Raw genomic sequence first — 8,663 nt, 5'->3', positions numbered from 1 at the left:
AACTAGACTTATTTTATTAGCTAGTTTGTTACTCAGAATTAACCCACCAGCACATGGTCAAGTGAATATGTTTTAGTCTAGGGATTTCCCCAAAATATTTGCCATGACTATCACTACAAGTGCTTGCTTTTCATAATTTATTCTTTGACTGTGTGGCTGGCTGAGTTTATGCTTTTACTCTTGGACTCGATGAGTCCAGCCACAAAATCCTCTCAGGATGACTATTCAGGTATTTCTGGTAAAAAGTGGCTATTTAGGACACTTCCCTTTCTGGAAATGTTCTCATGAACAAAACTGTGTTTATGTGATAAAAAGAGATATTGTGCACCCAAGTGAATAGACTGTTCTGATTGAAGAAATGTTTGTGGTGACTTTTTGTGTGCTGTTTGCCCATCTCTGTCCAGTGACAACTCTAAAATATAGGCAGTGGAGAAACAAAAGTAAGAAGGAAACATTTTTTTCTCTTACTCAGAGTAAATCAAGGTACAGCAGATATTGTTCATTAAACTTAATGCAGTTTTAATATGGCAAACGAGAGGAAATCAAGTTTGTTTTCAAATTTCCAAGGACTTGCTATCAAAACAGAAGAAACTATTTGTAATGAAACCCAAATCTTACCCTCATAGTTCTGTATTATAGATACACAGCTATTCTCCCTCCCAAAAATAAATTGACCCATATTGGCTCAAAGCATTCATATGCCTTCTGATGAACTTGGTCTAGATTTTGTTTTTATAATAAAATCTTATAAACAGTCAAGTTTTAAGTTTCACTGTAAAAATTACATTCAGTTCTAACATCATACCTCTTTAGAAGCTTAAACTTGAAGTGTGTTCCTTTATCAGTTCTTTATACTGATATATAAGTACCAGATTGTGTGGACATTGATCTGAAGTTGGACCACATTACTCATGATTGGCAAAGACATGAGTGAATTTGCACAGGTTTTCCCAAATGAATGTAAATAAATCTTTTTTCAGTCATCTCAACCAAGCCAAGTTTGGAAAAAAATTACAAATATTATAAATCGGTTACAAAAATAGGAATTATAATGGAAAGTTTAATTTGAATCCCAATTGCAACTGCCAAAATGTATATCTATACCCAAATAAACACACAGGAGAATTGTCTCTACTAGAGAATTAAACCAAGTTAGAACACAGAGGGCGCATCTACACAAGTTGCTGACTGAGCAATAGATGAAAAATACTGTGCAGTAGTGCATCATAGCATGGTCACTTCTAATATGCTACTGTGCAGTATTATTATGCTACTGCACAGTAGTGTCACTTGAAAAACTTTTGCCAGCACTACCGCACAGTAACTCTGGTTACTTTACATGTATTTAATACTTGCTAATACAAGTTCTAAATAAATGCACAGTAATGACTGGGCAGTAGCATCTCAAGGAGACAAATCCAGGTTTGAGGAGCCACATTAGCTACCATAATATTGGCAACAGCTTTGTAGTCAGTCAAGAGAGGGAAAACTCAAAAAAAGACATGGAGTTTTATACTGACTTCTTAATTACCCTCAGACAGTGTAAAAGGGCCTTAAATTAGACAATTTTACAGCTCCTTTATATTGTGAGAGTTATATAAAGGGAACTTAGTACTAATGAGAATCAGGGCCCTCGTTTAGACAGCCTGAAATTGACAAACAGTAAAGACTGTTATTTTCCAGTCTTGCGATTGAGGAATCGTCCTTCAGCTGACATTCGAGAAATTGAATTTTTAAATTCTGCACATAATAGAGGAAAAGAAATCCAAATCAGTATTTGCAATATTCATCATATTTACACAAGGAAAATCACTCACAGCCAAAGGAGGGGAGAGGCTTTACATGTAGATCTGTAGGAAGGAAATAACCATCACTGCAGCTGTGGGTATAAAAGGAGTTATATCTAGCTGATAGCGCTTTGCAGACTGCTGATACAGTTGGACTTCCTTTCATGAAGGAGTGGGAGAGGGATATAGGCTGCAGACCAATGAAAAATTATGAACAACTGTGATAAAGAGACACCTTCCCTTGCCACCACTACAAAACAGGTTGTTGGACAAATTTTCAAATCTTCTGGAAGCTATGAACCCCACAGGAGTCATGTGCACAGTGTCTGGTCCCTAACATCAAGGTAACTGAGAGTTCTACCTGGTACGTCCGCTGGTTGGTGAAGGGTCTATATTGAAAATGGCACCAGCCCATGTCGATAGTTACCTGAAGCATGATGTGCACCTATTTGGTTATAGAGCTAGGTTGTCCAGTCTCCTCCTTGCTCCTTTGTCCCAGTTCTGTGCCCAGAGAGCCCCCTACAAGCCAGGAGGGTGTGTTGGAGGGGATATTATGGAAGCAGCTGAAGCCTGCATCTTTTGCTTGGCGGGTCTCTTCCGTGTGCCAGTCTGGGTGGACATTCTGTGCCCCTTACTTGCAAAAATATGCAGGTTTAGCACCAAAGGTGTTGCATGGTTTAGTGTTTCACAGAGAAAAAAATCCTCTCTGCCTCTAACTACTTTTACATTCATGCTTCCTTCTTGTATTGATCTGTAATTCAATACAGGAGCTTGTATAAAGCTCCTAACTTTTATTCTAAACTTTTTGTGAGTACCATGGAGCAGCATCTAATTTTTTTTTTATAGATAATGATATCCTTATGAAAAATGCAACATGTGCTCTGTAGCTATTTTCCAAACATCAATATTTTGAAGTTTCAAAACATTTTTCTATCAAAATGTGAAGGACCCTCCCCTCCCCCATGATAGCCAAGGTCTAATTGTTTGAAAGCATATTAAATAATTGTGTGCAAAAAATCTGTCTTTTGGTGTATTTTTTTATTCATTTATTTGCTTGCTTCTTTCAGCTGGGATTTCTTGCCACTCTTTGGGAATAAGAAAGATTAATGTCCAGCACTTCTTAAAAAAAATATCAAGGCTGACAGCTTCTGGGTCAGACTTCAGCTCAACAGGATTTTAAATGGCCAAAATATATAAAATCCCCAAAATCATGATCGACAGAGAATCAAAACAGTATCTACTGCAATTTATTGTCTTTCCCAAGCCCTAGATGTTTCACAATGTCTACTTTTTTAAGAGTAAAGTTACATAACTATTTTCCATGTTAACCTCATCAGTAGAAGACAGTGTGGCTCTCAGGTAGTTTTATTTTAATTATCTGCCTCATCAAATGGATTTTTAACTCCTTTAATATAACTCGGTTTTACCACCTGGTGCATAGAAATAGCTAACCTGAGAACAAGATGATCTTAAGAACATGTGGACAAAATCTACTTGTGTGCTGGCATTTTAATTATGTTTGCCCTGACCCTTTCCCCATTGTCTATAAAACAGACTAACAGTATAGAAAAAACATCAGTTGCACCATGGCTAAGCCAGAAGTGTGCACCACTCAGGATATTATTAACCCTCTTCAGCTGTGAAGCAAATAAAACAAAACAAAGATATGCTGGAAAGAAATGAGGAAGTTGAATCTGAAATATATAAAAATAACATAAAGAGCTTTCACATAGTTCCTCTTTATTCACTGAAAGGACTGCTTCCTCAGGACTTGGACTAGAATCACCTGCAATAGTATATATTTTTACATGATACTTGAGAACAGCCAATGATTTTATAATATCCCTGCACAGAAAATGGATAGAAGAGCTAGGTACTGGACACACTGATATTTCAGGTTATTGGGATGCAGGTACTCTCTGTTGGATCTATAGTTGTACAAGGGTAATAAGACTCTGAGTGATGACAGCTATCTCAAAATCTTAAAACTGACTGAAATCAGGGCAATGTAGCCTAGAATTCAAATAAAATAGAGATCATGAGGCAACAGTCAGTCCCTTGGGAAAATGCCAGATTAAACTATCAACCTTAGTGCTAAGGTTGGATGCCTAACAATAATATACCCAGAGGATTTGTGGAAGGAGCTAACAGGGGAAAGAGAAATTTGGTCATGGGCAGGACTGATCATAAACTAAATGCTTAAAGGGGCCAAAACTGAAGTTTCCAGAATTAAAACCATCTCCATGCGTTTCCTGACTTCTTAGTACTCAACGTTTCAAACCTTATGTGGATTTTGTTTTCATAGGTAATATTTATTTTTTAAAACTAGATGGCACTGATCACACCCCCAGAAGGTCAAGAAGATTATACAGATCACGTCTAAGAGTTTGACAGATGTTATTTGATCAAACAGAAGGGGGTATAACATGGATGAATGTTCTGTGGTGCTCATACTGGAATAACAGTGCTCTTAAGCCTGCAGAAGGCTGCTTGGTGACTGGTTTGACAGGTGACAGGTGTGTTTAAAGCTGCCAAAATTGGCACTGTAGGGTGAGCAAGGCCAACTGCACCCATAGGCGATTGGTGCCACCTTAGGGGGAGCATGTGCCCCCCCAGCGACTAGTCAGCAACCACCAATCTTAGTGACTGGGAGGGCAGGGGGGTGGTCCCCACATGGCAAAATTTACTGTCCAGTGAGTGGCCGCGCTGCTCCCAGAAGCGGCCACGGCACTCCGAGAAGTGGCTGCGGTGCTTCCGGAAGTGGCTGTGGCCTACGTCTGCTGCTTCCACTCCCTGGCCAGCACTTGTAGGGGGGTGGGGGGGAGGGAGGGAAATGGTGCTTCTGCCTGCCCCCCCTGCCCATCACCTAAGTGGGGAGTGTGGCCGGTCAGGGGGTGCATGAGCAGTGTCAGGGGATGCATGTGTACCCCTGTGCACCCCCTATGCATTGCCACTGACTGCACCATTGCATTTGCTACACTGGTCCAAACTGGGAGTCCAGTGGTGCACAACATCCTATTTCACAAGTCCTTGCTTGGATGAAGAAAAAACTGCAGCCCTGTACACTGTTGGAAGAAGCTCTGTGGGCAGATGTGAAAGTCCTCTAGCATCCCAAGGTGCAGGACCATAGGCTTGATCCTTCAACCATGAGCTTCCCTGGGGGCAGGAGTACCATATTTTTGCGCATGTAGCCTGCCCACGGATATAAGCTACACCCACGTATAACCCGCAGAAAATTGTATTTTCATAAATTAGTCCCTGTATATGCCACACCCATGTATTCCCCACGGCGGTGTATACACGGGGAGGCAGTGCAGCCTGGCCTGCCCTAGCCCTGGCCCCCATGGCAGTGGCAGCGCAGCCTGGCTTGGCCCGGCCCCCGTGCCTGGGCCCAGCAGGGAGGCGGTGCAGCCCGGCCGCCCTAGTCCCGGCCCCCACAGCAGCGGTGGCACAGCCCAGCCTGCCCAAGCCCAGCGGGGAGGCAGCACAGCCCAGCCTGCCCTGGCCCCCGTGGCAGCCCCCTTTTGAAAAATAGTCCGTCCATAGCCCGCACCCTCATATAGCCCACACCCATCCATTTTTTTTGTAAAATCGTGTATACCCCGCGGGATATATGCGCGAAAATATGGTAGGCCTTACGGTCTGGAGAACCTGAGGGTAATTAGCACCCTGCTCCCAATGGGCCTATCCTATTACTCTGCTATGCCTCACTTTGTGTTTGAATCCACAATTAATGTTAGAAAGCTAGACTTCTGGGGAGGATGGAAGCTGAAGTAGCAGTGACTGTGACAGATGTTGCAAAAAATATCAACTTATTCATAGCAGAACATCAAGCCAAATCTTTTGAAAGTTTTTTTTTCCTTTTTCTTTTTTTAATACACAGACTTCAAAGAAATGAGTTGTGGCATCTGTAACAGCTACCAAACAGTGCCAGTTGAAGCCAGTGAAGCACAGTCTACAGCAGTACAATGCAAGTCATGCAATTACTAGAGTTTGCAGTCGCTGTTTCTGGAACAACATATGGTCTCCAGCAAGGAAGCCAGGATATTTTAAAAGAACTCCTACAGTGTTTCAAACTTTGATTTTACAGAGGTGTGGGAAAAGAAACAGACTTCATTCAGGCTCTGATATTTAAATACATGTGTTGTTGTTTTGCCGATTGAAGAGAGCCCTGTTCAGCTCTTACATATGTAGAGCGTATTCTGGATTTCTACATAACAGATGATAATATATAGTCACATAGTGTACCCTCCTTCTTGTTTACATTTAGGGAAATGTGGAAGTAGTTCTGAGCATTTGCAAGAGGGAAGTGGCCAGAACAGCATAAGAAAAAAGTCTAACTTGGCAGCGTGAGAAAACTGCACTTTTCACCAGCGAAAGTGTACAACTTCAGCACATTTAGTTACTGGTTCTTTTATATGAAAGCAGAATTATCGACAATATAAGGCCATCATCCTCCATCAGCCTGGATCCCAGTGCTACTGTGGTGCCCTTTTGGGGCCTATATTTGCATAGGCACACCTTTAGACCTGTTCCAATATAAAATTAGGATTTAGATTATATTCTTGCTTAAGCCATAAGCAACAGGAGAGTGCCAGAGGCATGTAACTAAACCCAACAGAACTGTGAATATTACCCTGAACCGATGCAGAGGCCTGCTTGGCCCATTTTCCTTCAAATTGTTTATCTAGAAAGACACTTCATTCTCTCTCTCTCAATCTTTCTAAGCAGCAAAATTCTACAGTGCACGGTTGTTTTTATAATTTAAGACCTTGCTCCTAAAAACTCAAGTGAGCCCGTTTTAACTTGATGGAATTATTCCCATACACAAGTGTTTGCCAGATCAGTGCCCTTTTACAGAAATACTTGGATTGGCCAGAGGCACATGGATTCTTTTAAGAATGCTTCCATTTTTACTTAATTGTAGCAAATTGAGAGATTCTCTTAACACTGCAATAAGAAATTGTGAAACACGCATGCACATGCACATCACATCATACCACACGCGCGCGTGCGCGCATGCATTCACGTACACCCACCCCAAAATAATTCTTTCATCTATTTGCTAAATATCCAGCAAAAAAATCTTTTTTATTCAGGACAATCGTAGAAACTTCGAGGCTCATCTCAGCCTAAGCCTGGTAGAGTACAGCAGCCACTCTCAATAGCAAAAGTCTTTTCTCCAGGTCATACTTTTTTAAAAGCTTGCTTCTTTAACTAGGCCTAGATATCACTCCCTCTGCTCACAATTCACAGTCCCTTTGGAGTGTGCTATGCATGGGTTATTGCAAAACAGTTTATTAACTCATTCTTCCATTTACTGGGAACTGGTTACATACAACTAATGAAAAACTGCAGTGTTGAAAACCAAAATCCTAAACATTAAGCCATCTTTACAGATAACATTTAGAAGTCATCATCAGTCAGAGCTACAAGTATAATACAACGTTATTCTAGTTTCCAGTGTTTATTGTTAGATTAATCCATGGGCGACTGGTGCCTCCTGAGTCAGGGGGGGCACTTGCCCCCCCAGTGGCCAGTCAGTGACTGGGGTGGGGGACGGTTCCCCACAGCAGATCCCGCCAACTGGGGAGGGGATCCTCCTGCAGCCAGTCCCGCTGACACACTGACACTTCTGGGTGAGCGCTGGCACTTCCAGGTGAGCCCCCACTCCCCAGCCAGTGCTCTCACCTGGCCCCCCTGCCCAGGAACACTGACTCTGAGGGGGTGCACCCCCTATGCGTCACCACTGGATTAATCATAACTTGGTTTCAAATATAATAATTTTGCCACTATTGTTTTCTTCCAAATATACCTCTCAGGATTGAGTTTCCAGCAAATGTTTGAGATCTTTCAAAGCTTTTAATGGACCATTATGTTCACCTTGTTTGACTTCCTGTATAATACAGCTCACAGAACCTTGCCTAGTAATTTCTGCATCAAACACATATTTTGTGGCTGAGCTAGGACATCTTAAGAGCCTGTCATAGCCTCAAACACAGTCATATATAGAAACTATTCTTAAGAGTTCACATCAGTGAAATTCTATCTGGGTTTTTACATAAAATTCTAACATATAACTTTACAAAGAGGAAACTTCATTAGATTTAGAATTTAGGCTCAGCTCACATAAACAACCAGATGTTAATCCTTCTGTAAATTATTCAAACATTTTAAACCAAAGCCCCTTGAAAGACACACTGGACTTTGCTAGTTGATTTCTTCACTCTATAAAAGATCAGTACTTTTACAAAAAAGTTTCCTTACTCCATGATATGCTATACTCTCTTTCACCGTGGCTAGGGACAGCAGGTACACAAAAAACAGTTTAAGTGATCAGAAACTGGTCTAAACCCATAAGAGAACATAAGTTCAGTGCACATAAACCAATTTCAAAATGACTGAAACTGGTTTAGGATAAACCTGGTTGAATGTAGCATCAGACTTAACTGATTTCAGTCAAACTGGTTTATGAAACTTCTGTCCCAGACCTCTTCCTGGTTCAAGTAAAATGAGAGTCCCCCAACATCCCAGCATGCTTTGCAGCCCTGGGCAGAGCTGTGCTCTCTGCTCTAGAGAGCAGGGCTGGCCCTGCCCCTCTGTCTGGCCATGCCAGAATGGAGGCATGGCCAGACGCGTGGGCCACTGAGGCAAAGGGAGCAGGTGTGGAACAGAAGCATGAGCTGCAGCTGGAAGTGTGAAGAAAAACAGCCCTGCCTGGTCTGGTGACTTCTGCCCAGTGTGTGGAGCCCTAGCTGCAGCCCCCAAACACCTTCTGCCTTCCAAGGTGTCCAGGAGCTGGAGCTAGAGCTCCATACTGTGGGCAGAAGCCATAGGGCTGAAGCTTCCTGCCCCCTCCCCCACACACAGTGTGGC

Source organism: Alligator sinensis, unplaced genomic scaffold (genome assembly GCF_000455745.1).
Source record: "Alligator sinensis unplaced genomic scaffold, ASM45574v1 scaffold55_1, whole genome shotgun sequence".
Classification (NCBI taxonomy): Eukaryota; Metazoa; Chordata; order Crocodylia; family Alligatoridae; genus Alligator; species Alligator sinensis.
Note: the sequence above shows the minus strand (reverse complement) of the source record.